General features: G+C 47.1%; 1 protein-coding gene across 3 annotated transcripts in view; it reads right to left on the bottom strand.

Annotated features, from left to right (window-relative positions):
* The window catches only part of PDE4B (phosphodiesterase 4B), a 376497-nt gene that overhangs the window by 325093 nt on the left and 38883 nt on the right, over positions 1-12521 (bottom strand). The gene's annotated exons all lie outside the window — the stretch shown is intronic.

The raw sequence follows: 12521 nt of genomic DNA on the forward strand, positions 1-12521 counted from the left end.
ATTGAAGTCTTCAAATCGTGGTTTAAAGACTTCAAGGTGCAGAGAATCATCCACCAAGTGACCCAAGCCCCACGCTGCAGAGGAAGGCGAAAAACCCCCAGGCCTCCGTCAATCTGCCCTGAAGGAAAATTCCTTCCCAATCCCAAATATGGTGATCAGCTAAACCCTGAACATGTGGGCAAGACTCACCAGCCAGACACCCAGGAAAGTATTCTCTGTAGTAACTCAGATCCCACCCCATCCAACATTCCATCATAGGCATCATCCCCTTGGGCATATCTACTGCTAATAGTCAAAGATCAAATTAATTGCCAAAATTAGGCTATCCCATCATATCATCCCCTCCATAAACTTATCAAGTTAGTCTTGAAGCCAGATATGTCTTTTGCCCTCACTGCTCCCCTTGGAAGGCTGTTCCAGAACTTCACTCCTCTGCTGGTTAGAAACCTTCGTCTAATTTCAAGTCTAAACTTCCTGATGGCCAGTTTATATCCATTTGTTCTTGTGTCCACATTGGTACTGAGCTTAAATAATTCCTCTCCCTCTCTGGTTATTTATCCCTCTGATATATTTGTAAGAGAGCAATCATATCTCCCCTCAGCCTTCTTTCAGTTAGGCTAAACAAGCCAAGCTCTGAGTCTCCTTTCATAACACAAGTATTCCATTCCTCGCATCATCCTAGTGGCCCTTCTCTGTACCTGTTCCAGTTTGAATTCATCCTTTTTAAACGTGGGACACCAGAACTGCACACAATATTCCAGATGAGGTCTCACCAGTGCCTTGTATAACAGTACTAACACCTCATTATCTCTACTGGAATATCTCGCCTGATGCATCCCAAGACAGCATTAGCTTTTTTCACAGCCATATCACATTGGCAGCTCATAGTCATCCTGTGATCAACCAATATTCCGAGGTCCTTCTCCTCCTCAGTTACTTCCAAGTGATGCGACCCCAGTTTATAGCAGAAATTCTTGTTATTAATCCCTAAATGCATGACCTTGCACTTTTCACTATTAAATTTCATTCTATTACTATTATTCCAGTTTACAAGGTCATCCAGATCTTCCTGTATGATATCCCGGTCCCTCTCTGTATTGGCAATACCTCCCAGCTTTGTGTCATCTGCAAACTTTATTAGCACATTCCCACTTTTTGTGCCAAGGTCAGTAATAAAAAGATTAAATAAGATTGGTCCCAAAACCGATCCCTGAGGAACTCCACGAGTAACCTCCTTCCAGCATGACAGTTCACCTTTCAGTGTAACCTGTTGTAGTCTCCCCTTTAACCAGTTCCTTATCCACCTTTCAATTTTCATATTGATCCCCATCTTTTCCAATTTAGCTAATAATTCCCCATGTGGAACCGTATCAAATGCCTTACTGTTACATAACTACATTCAAAAACAAAACAATGTAACACTTCAGAACCTACAAGTCCACTCAGTCCTACTTCTTGTTCAGCCAATCGCAAAGTCAAACAAGTTTGTTTACATTTACAGGAGATAATGCTGACTGCTTCTTATTTACAATGTCACCTGAAAGTGAGACCAGGCGTTCGCATGGCACTGTTGTAGCCGGCATTGCAAAGTATTTCAGTATACTAAACATTTGTATGCCCCTTCTTGGTTCAACCACCTTTCTGGAGGACACGATTCCATGCTGATAATGGGTTCTGCACATTCATTTTCATCATCTGAGTCAGATGCCACCAACAGAAGGTTGATTTTCTTTAGTGGTTTGGGTTCTTCCACACCTCATCTCTCTCAGATTTTGGAAGGCAATTCAGATTCTTAAACCTTGGGTCGAGTGCTGTAGCTATCTTTAGAAATCTCACATTGGTTCCTTCTTTGCGTTTTGTCAAATCTGTAGTGAAAGTGTTCTTAAATCAAACAACATGTGCTGGGACGTCAACCGAGGCTGCCGTAACACAAAATATATGTCAGAATATGGGTAAAACCACAGAGCAGGAGACATACAATTCTCCCCCAAGGAGTTGAGTCACAAATTTAATTAACTTTTTTTTTTTTTTAAACAAGCAGCATCAGCATAGAAGCATATCCTCTGGAATGGTGGCTGAAGCAAGAAGGGGCATACAAATGTTTAGTATACTGGAATGCCTTGCAATGCCGGCTACAACAGTACCATGCGAATGCCTGGTCTCACTTTCAGGTGACATGGTAAATAAAACGTGGGCAGCATGATCGCCCATAAATGTAAACAAACTTGTTTGTCTTAGTGATTGGCTTAACAAGAAGTAGGACTGAGTGGACTTGTAGGCTCTGAAATTTTACATTATTTTGTTTTTGATTGTACTTCTGTAACAGATACAAATCTACAATTATAAGTTGCACTTTCACAATAAAGAGATTGCACTACAGAACTTGTATGAGATGAATTGAAAAAATACTATTTCTTTTGTTTACCTGTTTACAGTGCAAATATTTGTAATCAAAAGTAATCATATAAAGTGAGCACTGTACACTTTGTATTCTGTGTTGTAATTGAAATCAATATATTTGAAAATGTAGGAAAACATCCAAATATTTTTATAATAAATTTAAATTGGTATTCTATTATTAAGAGTGTGATTAAAACTGTGATTAATCACGATTAATTTTTTTTAAATCGAGTTAATTTTTTTTTGGTTAATCGCTTCAGTTAACTGTGATTGACAGCCCTAGTAACAATCTTAGAAATATAGGGCCAAATCCTGTGGTTCCTACTTAGTTTTTTAACAAGTCTTTACTCAGAAGTTTATCACAGAAGATCCCATGTTTGAGTAAACTGGCCCTTACAAAAACTAGTAAAAGGAGATATTTGTATTCACATTTTAAACTCATACAGTAACTCACAGATATAAAGGCTCTATTCAATATTATATATGCATGCATGCATAACTTCAGCCACTTCTATACTGTAGCCCTCTCTTGGGTAAGACACTGCAGCCACTTTGGGCCAGCAGCACTACACAGCGGCGTTTAGAAAAAGAAATGAAAAATAACTAACCAGATGAAACTGCAGAGGAAGACAGAACATAGTAATTCACTCACCGAGGAATCTGGCCAGGGCACTAGATGTTAAAAACCTTACTCTTCCTTACTATGAACTGAGTGCTCATGAAAAGGTGCCAGAGGGACAGCTCTGAAAAGGAAAACCCTCGGTGTTTTTCACAGAACAGATACAGCTGCAGTGCAAGCTTCTGCACACTGTCAATGTGTGGCTACCCTGGCTTGGAAAGATTAACTCTGGGGTGAGAGGAGAGTTGACGGACAAATCATTAACTGGCCTCTCTGTTGAGACTACCTGTAAAGGGGTCAAGTAGTACCAGTTGTGGTGGTGGTTTTTATGGTGAAGACAACTCTTAGAGGAATTTAACCAAGACCAAAACAGCCCTCAGATGGTGAAAGCTTTCAGGTACTACCCATACCTTTCAACTTTAATACACGAAGGCTCCAATCCTACACTGAAGTCAGGGGGAGTTCAGACATGAAAAGAATGTAGTATTAAGCCATAACTGTGTGCCAGGGGCCACCAAAGTCATGCACATATGAATTAAGATTAAACCACTGAGGATTAGGTGTTTGTAACTTGCTCAGTATCATGCATGTTCAGACAAAATGCACAGGCTATTTCAAAATGCACGATACTACTTCACAATTCAAACAGATTCCTTCCTGGTTCAGAGACAGATATAGAAATTCTAACACAGTGTAACAACTGTGTTCAAATTAAATGCCATTTAGGTTACACCACCACCACACCATTTACAGAAATAATACATAGGAAAAAATCAGGCTCGTTCTAAGGAGAACCCTTTGGGTTAACGAGCAAGAAGTGTTTGATCAGAGAGAACTAGAAAGCTACCCTACCATGCTACGAGGACTGGATGCTCATGCAGCTGCTGCTCATTTTATGAGAAAAGCATTGCAGCATATCCTTTCCCTTTAGAGTAGATCACCCTGCAAAGAACATTAACATATGGTGCCAGCAATGTCACTGGGTCTGATACCAGTCCCAGCTGCGACACAAGCACTACACATGCTTCCAGTTGCTTTAATTCCCGTAGGGATTCAGACATCTCTCTCACACCCACACCTCTTCAGGGTTTTATATATATATAAATAAAATTAGTGTGTGTGTGTTTGTGTGTAAAAGAGAGATCACACACACACACACACACACACACACACACACACCCTTCATCATCAGCCGAAACATTCAAATCCCTCAGATCCATGCCAGACATCCTCATCCGTAAGAGCACAAGCACCATCACACAGCGCTGCAAGGTACTAGTTCTATATTCTTTGCTGCAGCAGCACAGGGGAAGAGCAAAATAACCTTTTTAAAAGGCACCTAAGAGCTGGGGGCAGAGGGAGGAGGGCAGAGGTACTGCACAGGCACAGAAGGCCACAAGATACAGGCTGAGCATAAACAAATGAGGATGAAGTATGGGTTAGAGCTGTGGAACGAGTGTTGACAAAATGGCAAAAATTGGAGCATTCTGACAATTGCCTCTCAACTGCACTGTAATGTCACGACTGAGATGGGCAGGGTTTAAATGAGCAGCCTAGAGATGAAAGGCTCCATACCCCGTTAACAACCTAACAACATCCTGTGATGCCACAATAAAATAGTGAGTCAAATGCAGTGATGATGGTGTAAATTACATCATCTTGTGCCAAAACAAGCTGTCTGCAACACAAGGACGATTTACCTCCACAGAGGGCAGACAGTCTTTCTGTTATTGTCAAATGGGATTTCTGCTGGGAACAGAGCTTTATATTTCCACTCAAGCCCGATACAAGCTGCTCTGGTCGCGCAGTCTACAAAACCACTAAACCAGCACACCCTCCACCTGCACTAGTCATGCATTCTTTCTAGCCAGCACTCTCCAGTTTTGGCCTTGTACCCATGCTTTATGCCCATCCTTGCAACTGAGGTTCTGGCATCACAATCTGGTCCTCTAGCAAAGTCTCGATACCAATGACCTCGCCTAGGGTTATGCAAAAATCAGTCTGTGTACACAATTAGGGAATTTGCTTCAATGACTTTTCTACAGAAAAATGCAATAAGTAAGAACAATTTTATTCTGATATATGCATCTCCAAGCAATGCCAAGGGAAACACTGAACATTTGTCAGAGTTAACTGCTTCTACAAATATAGATTTAATGGGTATTTTAGTGAACCGAGCTACAGCCTTCTCAGCCTGAATGAAAGCTTTCACAAGGGGTGGGGGGATAATCTGTGGAGATGTCACTTATCTAGGTTCCTTTTTGGCTCCCCATCATTCTAGTAGGTAAGAGATTAGGCTTCTATTCTGCATAAAAATAGAAATGTGTCTGTGTAGATTTATTTCCCACATATTTAGATTGAAAATATGATCTAAAACTAAATTGCTGCGCTATATAGATCCCTGAATTCTATTACAAGCAGTGTTACATTATAATAAAAAAGAAGTTCAAGCTACTCATTTAGTTTCTTTCAAAACCCACCACATATACCTTACCCAACTCTTCTGTATGCCACTGACAAAAAAAGTAAAACAAATTGCTGTACCATCTGCTCACAACTTCTCCCTGTCTTTGCCATGGAAATTAAATTGTTGAGAGGGCCACTGACAGAGCATTGTAGCATGTTGTGACTTAAAAGAAAGACCACTATAAGCTAATACCATGTCCCATTTTAGAGCACATTATGTCCCACAGTTAAGAGCCACACCAGGTGTCTCATTCCTCAAGGTGACAAAGGCAAGGTACGTCATATAAAGCTCTCAACAACACATTCATTTCCAGCTAGCAGCAGGCATTACAGTCAAAAAAAAGAAAAACTCCTGTCTTATCTGCAAGGCTAGTGCTTCAGTACGGTGCTGATAAAATGAGAAGTGATTGAAATGTCAGCAAAGGGGTAAACAAGACAGCTAATAATGAAAGGAAGGAGTGGGTGAAAAAAAAAAAAAAAACCTCTAAACAGATTGTGCAATTGATGGAATCCCTCCTAGGCAAAGCCAAAGACGTCACATTTTTATTTGAATTTCTTTATAAAAAACAACAAGATGATTAACACCCTTCTTATACAAATAATCAAATCACAAAAAGAAAAAAAAAAAAAGAAAAAAGAAGAGAAGAGCTAACTCTCTCTCCCGGCCCACCGGGAGATACTTTTAAATACTTAAAAACCAAAAAAACACAACCTTCACTTATAATTGAGAACCCCTCTTATAAGCTGAGAGAGTCAGACAGACATCACTGCAACAGCATGAAAAAGGCTCTGCAGCTGAAATGTTAGCAGATGACATCCATCTCATCTGCTATAGGGAAATCTCAAACACAAACGCTCACTTTTTTAAAAACCATATTTCTGTGAGGATTTTTATTCTCTTCTGTATGGTTATTTCCTTTGGAAGGATCCTAGCCATCTTGGTCTTTGGACAATTATTAAACTGGTTGCTAATTTAGACAGTCTCTTGAAGTTCCCTTAATTTAATTTCTTTGCAGAATTTGGGTTGGAACCCATCTTCCTGAATCACTTGTATATATTTGAAAAAAATAATCCGTATATATAAAATGTTTTTAAAAATCAAGAGTGCAAGCTCCAGACATCACTAAAGACAAAAGTAATAAGACAAAGACTCTGGAGAGGTTTTGAATCATAGAAGCATAGGCCTGGAAGGAACCCCAATAGGTCATCTAGTCCAGTTCCCCTACATACAAGGCAGGACTGAATAACAACTAGACCATTCCTGACAAGTGTTTGGCCTAACCTGATCTTAAAAACCTCCAATGACAGATTCCATAACCCCCTTTGGCAATTTGTTCCAGTGCTTAACTACCCTGACAGTTGGGAAGTTTTTCCTAATGTCCAACCTAAACCTTCCTTACTGCAGTTTAAACCTATTGCTTCTTGTCCTATCCTCAGAGGTTAAAGAGAACAAATTTTCCCCCCTCCTTCTTGTAACAACCTTTTTCGTACTTGAAAACTGTTATGCCTCCCCCACAGTCTTATCTTCTCTGGACTAAGCAAACCCAATCTTCACTCATAGGTCATGTTTTCTAGACCTTTAATCATTTTTGGTGCTCTCCACTGGACTTTCTCCAATTGTCCACATCTTTCCTGAAATGTGGCGCCCAGAACAGGACACAATACTCCAGATGAAGTCTTATCAGAGCAGAGTAGAGTGAAAATACTTCTCATGTCTTGCTTACAAAACTTCTAATGATAAGCAAACGTTATTCTGGGATTTTTTTGGCAACAATGTTACACTATTGACTCATATTTAGCTTGTGATCCTTTATAACCCCCAGATCCCTTTCCACAGTACTCCCTCCTAGGCAGTCATTTCATATTTTGTATGTGTGCAATTGATTGTTCCTTTCCAACTAGTTATGCATCCACCTTATAGTAGCTCCATCTAGGCTGTCTTTCCCTATTTTTTTTTTTATGAAAAGGTCATGTGAGACAGTATCCAAAGCATTACTAAAGTCAAGATATGTCACATCTACCGCCTCCTCCCTTCCACAAGGCTTGTAACTCTGTCAAAGAAAGCTATTAGGTTGGTTTAACAGGATTTGTTCTTGACAAATCCATACTGACTGTTGCTTATCACCTTATTATCTTCTAGGTGTTTTTGCAAATTGATTTCTTGATGATTTGCTCCGTTATCTTTCTGGGTACTAAAGTTAAAACAGCTGGTCTGTATTTTTTCTGGGTTGTCCTAATTCTCTTGCAATAAAGACAAACCAGGGAATTAAGGACAGCAATAACCAAAATTTCATTTGGGAAAATGCAAGCTAACATAACAGGAGAAAAATAATCAGAAACCAAGATATTCAATTATTGGGAGTGTGACGGGGTTGGGCCACATGGCTATAGGAGAGTAATTTTTTTTTTAAGCAGAAAAGAATTTTATTCGCATAACACTTACAAAGAATCACCAAAGAAAAAAACAAAACTATGCAACAAAACAAAAGCAAAAGGAAGGTATAACAGCAGCCTTCAGGAGGGAGAAGTGTTCAGGCTAGCCTGGGCCCAGAGCGGGGGGGGCTTCCTTGACACTCATGGTCTTCCACCCTCCTGAGTTACCTGGTGGCCTAGAGCGGGGGGGCTTCCTCGACACTCGTGGTCTTCCAGCACCTCGAGTTACCTAGCGCCACACCCAGTGTCACCGATTATTCCTCTCCTGAGAGTGCCTGACAAGATGGGCACGGCTGCGGGGTGGGACGTACACCCTTGCGTGATAGGACCCCTTCTAGGTGACGATGATGATGGTATCCACAGAGGCAATGGCTGGGGCTGGGGTCTCTCGCTCTTCCCCTCAATCAAAGGGTCAGACAGAGGGAACCGGACTGGGTCACCGAGCAGAGAACCTCGGACAGTGCCCACCGCTCCTCGAAGGCGTCAAGGGAGTCATTGGACGCCGCCCAGAGGAACTCCGCCCGGATACGTGAATGTACTGAGGATTGGAAAACGGCCCTACAGTCGCAGGACGCTTCATTGGCCAACCTCCTCTCTCTGGTTTTATAGATGGCTGTTTTAGCTAGGGCTAGGAGGAGGTTAACCAGGAGATCCCGCGATTTTGTGGGGCCACGGATGGGGAGTGTATAGATAAAGAGGTGAGGGGAGAAATAAAGCCAAAAGCGCAATAGAATATTTGTGAGGAGCCGGAAAAGGGGCTGCAATCTGGCACACTCTAAATATACATGCGCCAGGGTTTCCCTCACATTACAAAAAGGGCAAGTGTCCGGGATGGGGGTAAACCGTGTCAAAAACACGCCCGTGCTCACAGCTCCGTGAAGGAGCCGCCAACTGATGTCCCCGACAGGCCTCGGGACCAAGGTGGAGTACAGGCTGGCCCACTGAGGTTGCTCACCCTCCAAAGGTGGCAGGAGGTCCCGCCACTTTGTATCGGGGTGGGACACCAGGGTGTGGGCGTGAAGGGTGTGAAGCGTGAGCGTATATAAATATTTCCGTGGTGCAAATTGAAAACTGACCGGCTGCAGTTCATGCAGCCGGCTTGCAGTGAAAAGGTGAGGGGTTTCTCGGGATCGGCAGGGTAGGGGCCCAATGGGTCTGGGGTAGAGGATGGGTGGGGTGCGCCCTCGCGCAAGGCTCGGTTGACATAAGCCCGAGCAGCGGGGGTCAAGGCGGCCTTCACCTCCTGAAGTACGCGCCGGGGGGTACGAGGGCTGGAGAGCCCCATGTGCCGAGCGAGTGTCAGGGGATCCAGCCAGTCTCTCCGGTCGTAGTCCAGGAGGTCTCCGACCCTCGTGACTTCCGCCAGGACTATCCTCTGGCGCACCGAGCGGGACTCCGCCATCTGCACACGGAGTTGGGGGTTGTGTAGCAGGGGCTCCGTGAGGAGATCTGCTCCCACGGTGGCCGCCACGGACCTGGTCGTTAGAAACAGTTTCCAGGTCCGGAGGAGGTCCTGGTAGAAGACCGGCAGCCCGGAGAGGTCTCGCGGAAAACCTCTCGGACAGAGATAAAAGAGCTGCCGGTCGTATTGGAGCCCTTGGAAGCGGCGCAGGAAGGCGTGCGCCAATATGCTCCACGTCGAACTACCTGCACTGTAAAGGAGCCTCTGCAGGGCCTGGAGGCGGAAAACGCGGACCTGAGTGTACAGACACTTCAGGCCCTGCCCTTCCTTCCTTCAGGGGTAAATGAAGAACTCCAACAGGGGCCCAGTGCGTTCCTGACCAAAAGAACTCTAGAATCAATCTCCGGAGGTGGGTCAGGAAACCCGGGGCTGGGGCCAGGGTGTTGAGCCGGTACCAGAGCATGGACAGGACTAGTTGGTTAAGCACCAGTGCTCTCCCTCGAAGGGAGAGACATCGGAGTAGCCTCGTCCATTTCCGGATCTGCTCTATCACCCCGCCCTCTAAATTTTGCCAGTTCTCCGGCGGGGAAGGGTGCATGGCGGAAAGGTAAACGCCGAGATAGAGCAGTGGACCCGCGCTCCACCGGATGGTCTGAAGCGCGGGTGGGAGGGAGCTCACCTGCCGCCAGTCCCCCACCGCCAAGCCAGAGCTCTTGACCCAGTTGACTCGGGCGGAGGAGGCTGCCGAATAGATGGCCTGGCATACCTCCACTCGCGCCAAGTCGCCCGGGTCCTGGACCATGAGGAGTACGTCATCGGCGTACGCCGACAGGACCAGTCACAGCTCCGGCTCCCGCAGCACCAACCCTGTCAACCTCCTGCGGAGGAGACAGAGGAAAGGCTCGATCGCCAGAGTGTACAGCTGGCCCGAGAGGGGGCACCCCGCCGCACTCCTCGCCCGAAGCTGACCGGTTCGGTCAGGGTCCAGTTGAGCCTAACCAAACACTTCGCGGAGGCATACAGCACCCGGAGAAAACTCACAAACTGAGGTCCGAATCCAAACGCCTGCAGAGTGCTCAGGAGGTACCCATGGTCTACTCTATCGAACGCCTTCTCCTGATCAAGGGACAGGAGAGCGAACGACAGACCATCTCTCCGCCCGAGTTACAAAAGGTCTCGGACTAGAAATAGGTTGTCAAAAATGCTGCGACCTGGGACAGTATAGGTCTCGTCTGGGTGGATCACGTCCGCCATCACGGACCCTAGCCGCAGCGAAATTGCTTTCGCTACGATTTTGTAATCCGTGCTAAGGAGTGAGACGGGACGCCAGTTTCGTAAATCGCGGAGGTCCCCCTTCTTCGGCAACAAGGCGAGCACCGCTCGCCTGCACGACAGAGGGAGGACCCCGCCCTGCATAGACTCAGCCCAGACAGTGACTAGGTCTGGGCCGAGGATGTCCCAGAACGCGCGGTAAAACTCCACGGTCAGCCCATCCATGCCCGGAGATTTATTGGTGGGCATGCGACGGAGGGCTTCCGAGAACTCGGCCAGGGTGAGAGGCAGCTCTAGCCGGTCTCGGTCGCCCACGCTGACCGTGGGGAGGTCCTCCCAGAGCACCCCGCAAGCGCCAGGATCGGTCGGATCCGGGGAGAAAAGGCTTGTGTAGAAGTCGCGGGCCCTCCCACACATCTCCTCCGGATCCGTGAGGGGGGTGCCGTCTTCCGCTAGAAGGCAGGTGACGTGCTTCTTGGCCCCCCTCGTTTTCTCCAGGGCATAGAAGAAGCGGGAGCCGCGGTCCATCTCCCGAAGGAGGCGGATGCGGGACCGGACGAAGGCACCTCGGGCCTGGTGGTCCTCGAGGGCCCGAAGCTCCTCCCGCTTCTCCCGGCACGCTCCGCAGAGGGACGGGTCCTCGGGGTCGGCAGCCAGGCGCCTCTCCAGCTCCAAGACCTCCCGTTCCAACTGCTCTATCGCCGCATTTCTCCGTCGGCTGGTGCCCCGAGTGTAGTCACGGCAGAAGAGCTTGGCACGTACCTTTCCTAGATCCCACCATCGCCGCACCAAGGGAAAGGCACGCCACTGCTCTCGCCAGGCCAGCCAAAACTCCCGGAAGGACGTCACGAAGCTCTCGTCCTCCAACAGGCTATTATTAAAGTGCCAATAGGCCGGCCCCAGTCTCTCTGCACAGAGGGAGACCGTTATAGTAACTAAATGATGGTCGGAAAAAGGGGCCGGCCGAATGGTGGAGGAGTGGGCCTGTGAAAGATGGAAACGGGATAAATAAATACGGTCCAACCGAGAGTGGTGTGACCGATGGGCCTCCACCCAGACAAAAGTGAACGTGGAGGTGTCATCTGGGTGATGGTCACGCCAGACGTCCACTAGGGAGTGATATTCAACTATTCCCCGGAGAATATTCGCGGCAGCCGGGCTCGGCTCGGCGCCTGAGCGGTCCTGTTCCTCGAGGGTGGTGTTAAAGTCCCCTCCCAGGACCAGGCACTCGTGCGAATCTAGGGTGCCGAGAAAGTCGGACACCCGCTGGTAAAATTGTGGCCGCTTTGGGCTCATTTGTGGGGCATAGATATTAACAAGGTTAACCACGAGCCCCTCCATACGGACTCGAAGGTGCAGCAGGTGGCCCGGCACGACCTCAGTGACCCCTAGCACCTCGGGCCGTAGGGTGGGGGAGAACAGGGTCGCCACTCCAGCTTGCCAAGTCGTGAAGTGGCTAAAGTAGACCCCGTCCCCCCACTCCAGCCGCCACCTGTCCTCGACGGTCGGGTCCGTATGGGTCTCCTGCAGGAAAACTACAGAGTACCCCCCTTCCCGAAGGTAAGAGAGCACCTGGGACCTGCGGAGAGCCATCCTACAGCCCCTGGTATTCAAGGTTGCAATAATGAGAGGCATCATGCGGAGGGCTGGGGGGGTGGGGGTTTCTCATTGGTGGGGGTGTTCGTGGGCCCCGGCGGGTTGCGCAGCAACCCGTGACCCATCCCGTGGATGAGAAGATCGTTTCGGAAGCCGCAGGCCCACTCGTAGGCCGCAGCACCGTGCTTTCCTTGCCCTCTGCCCTCCTTTATAAGGGCCCTTGTGGCCTGAAAAATTTGATCAAAGTCCCCCCATAGCTGAAGAGCCAGCTGTACCCTATTGCGGGCGCCACGGGTGTGTTCTAAGAACTTCCGTAGTGCATGCCGCAGCTCA

The sequence above is a fragment of the Natator depressus genome, chromosome 8 (assembly GCF_965152275.1).
Source record: "Natator depressus isolate rNatDep1 chromosome 8, rNatDep2.hap1, whole genome shotgun sequence".
Classification (NCBI taxonomy): domain Eukaryota; kingdom Metazoa; phylum Chordata; order Testudines; family Cheloniidae; genus Natator; species Natator depressus.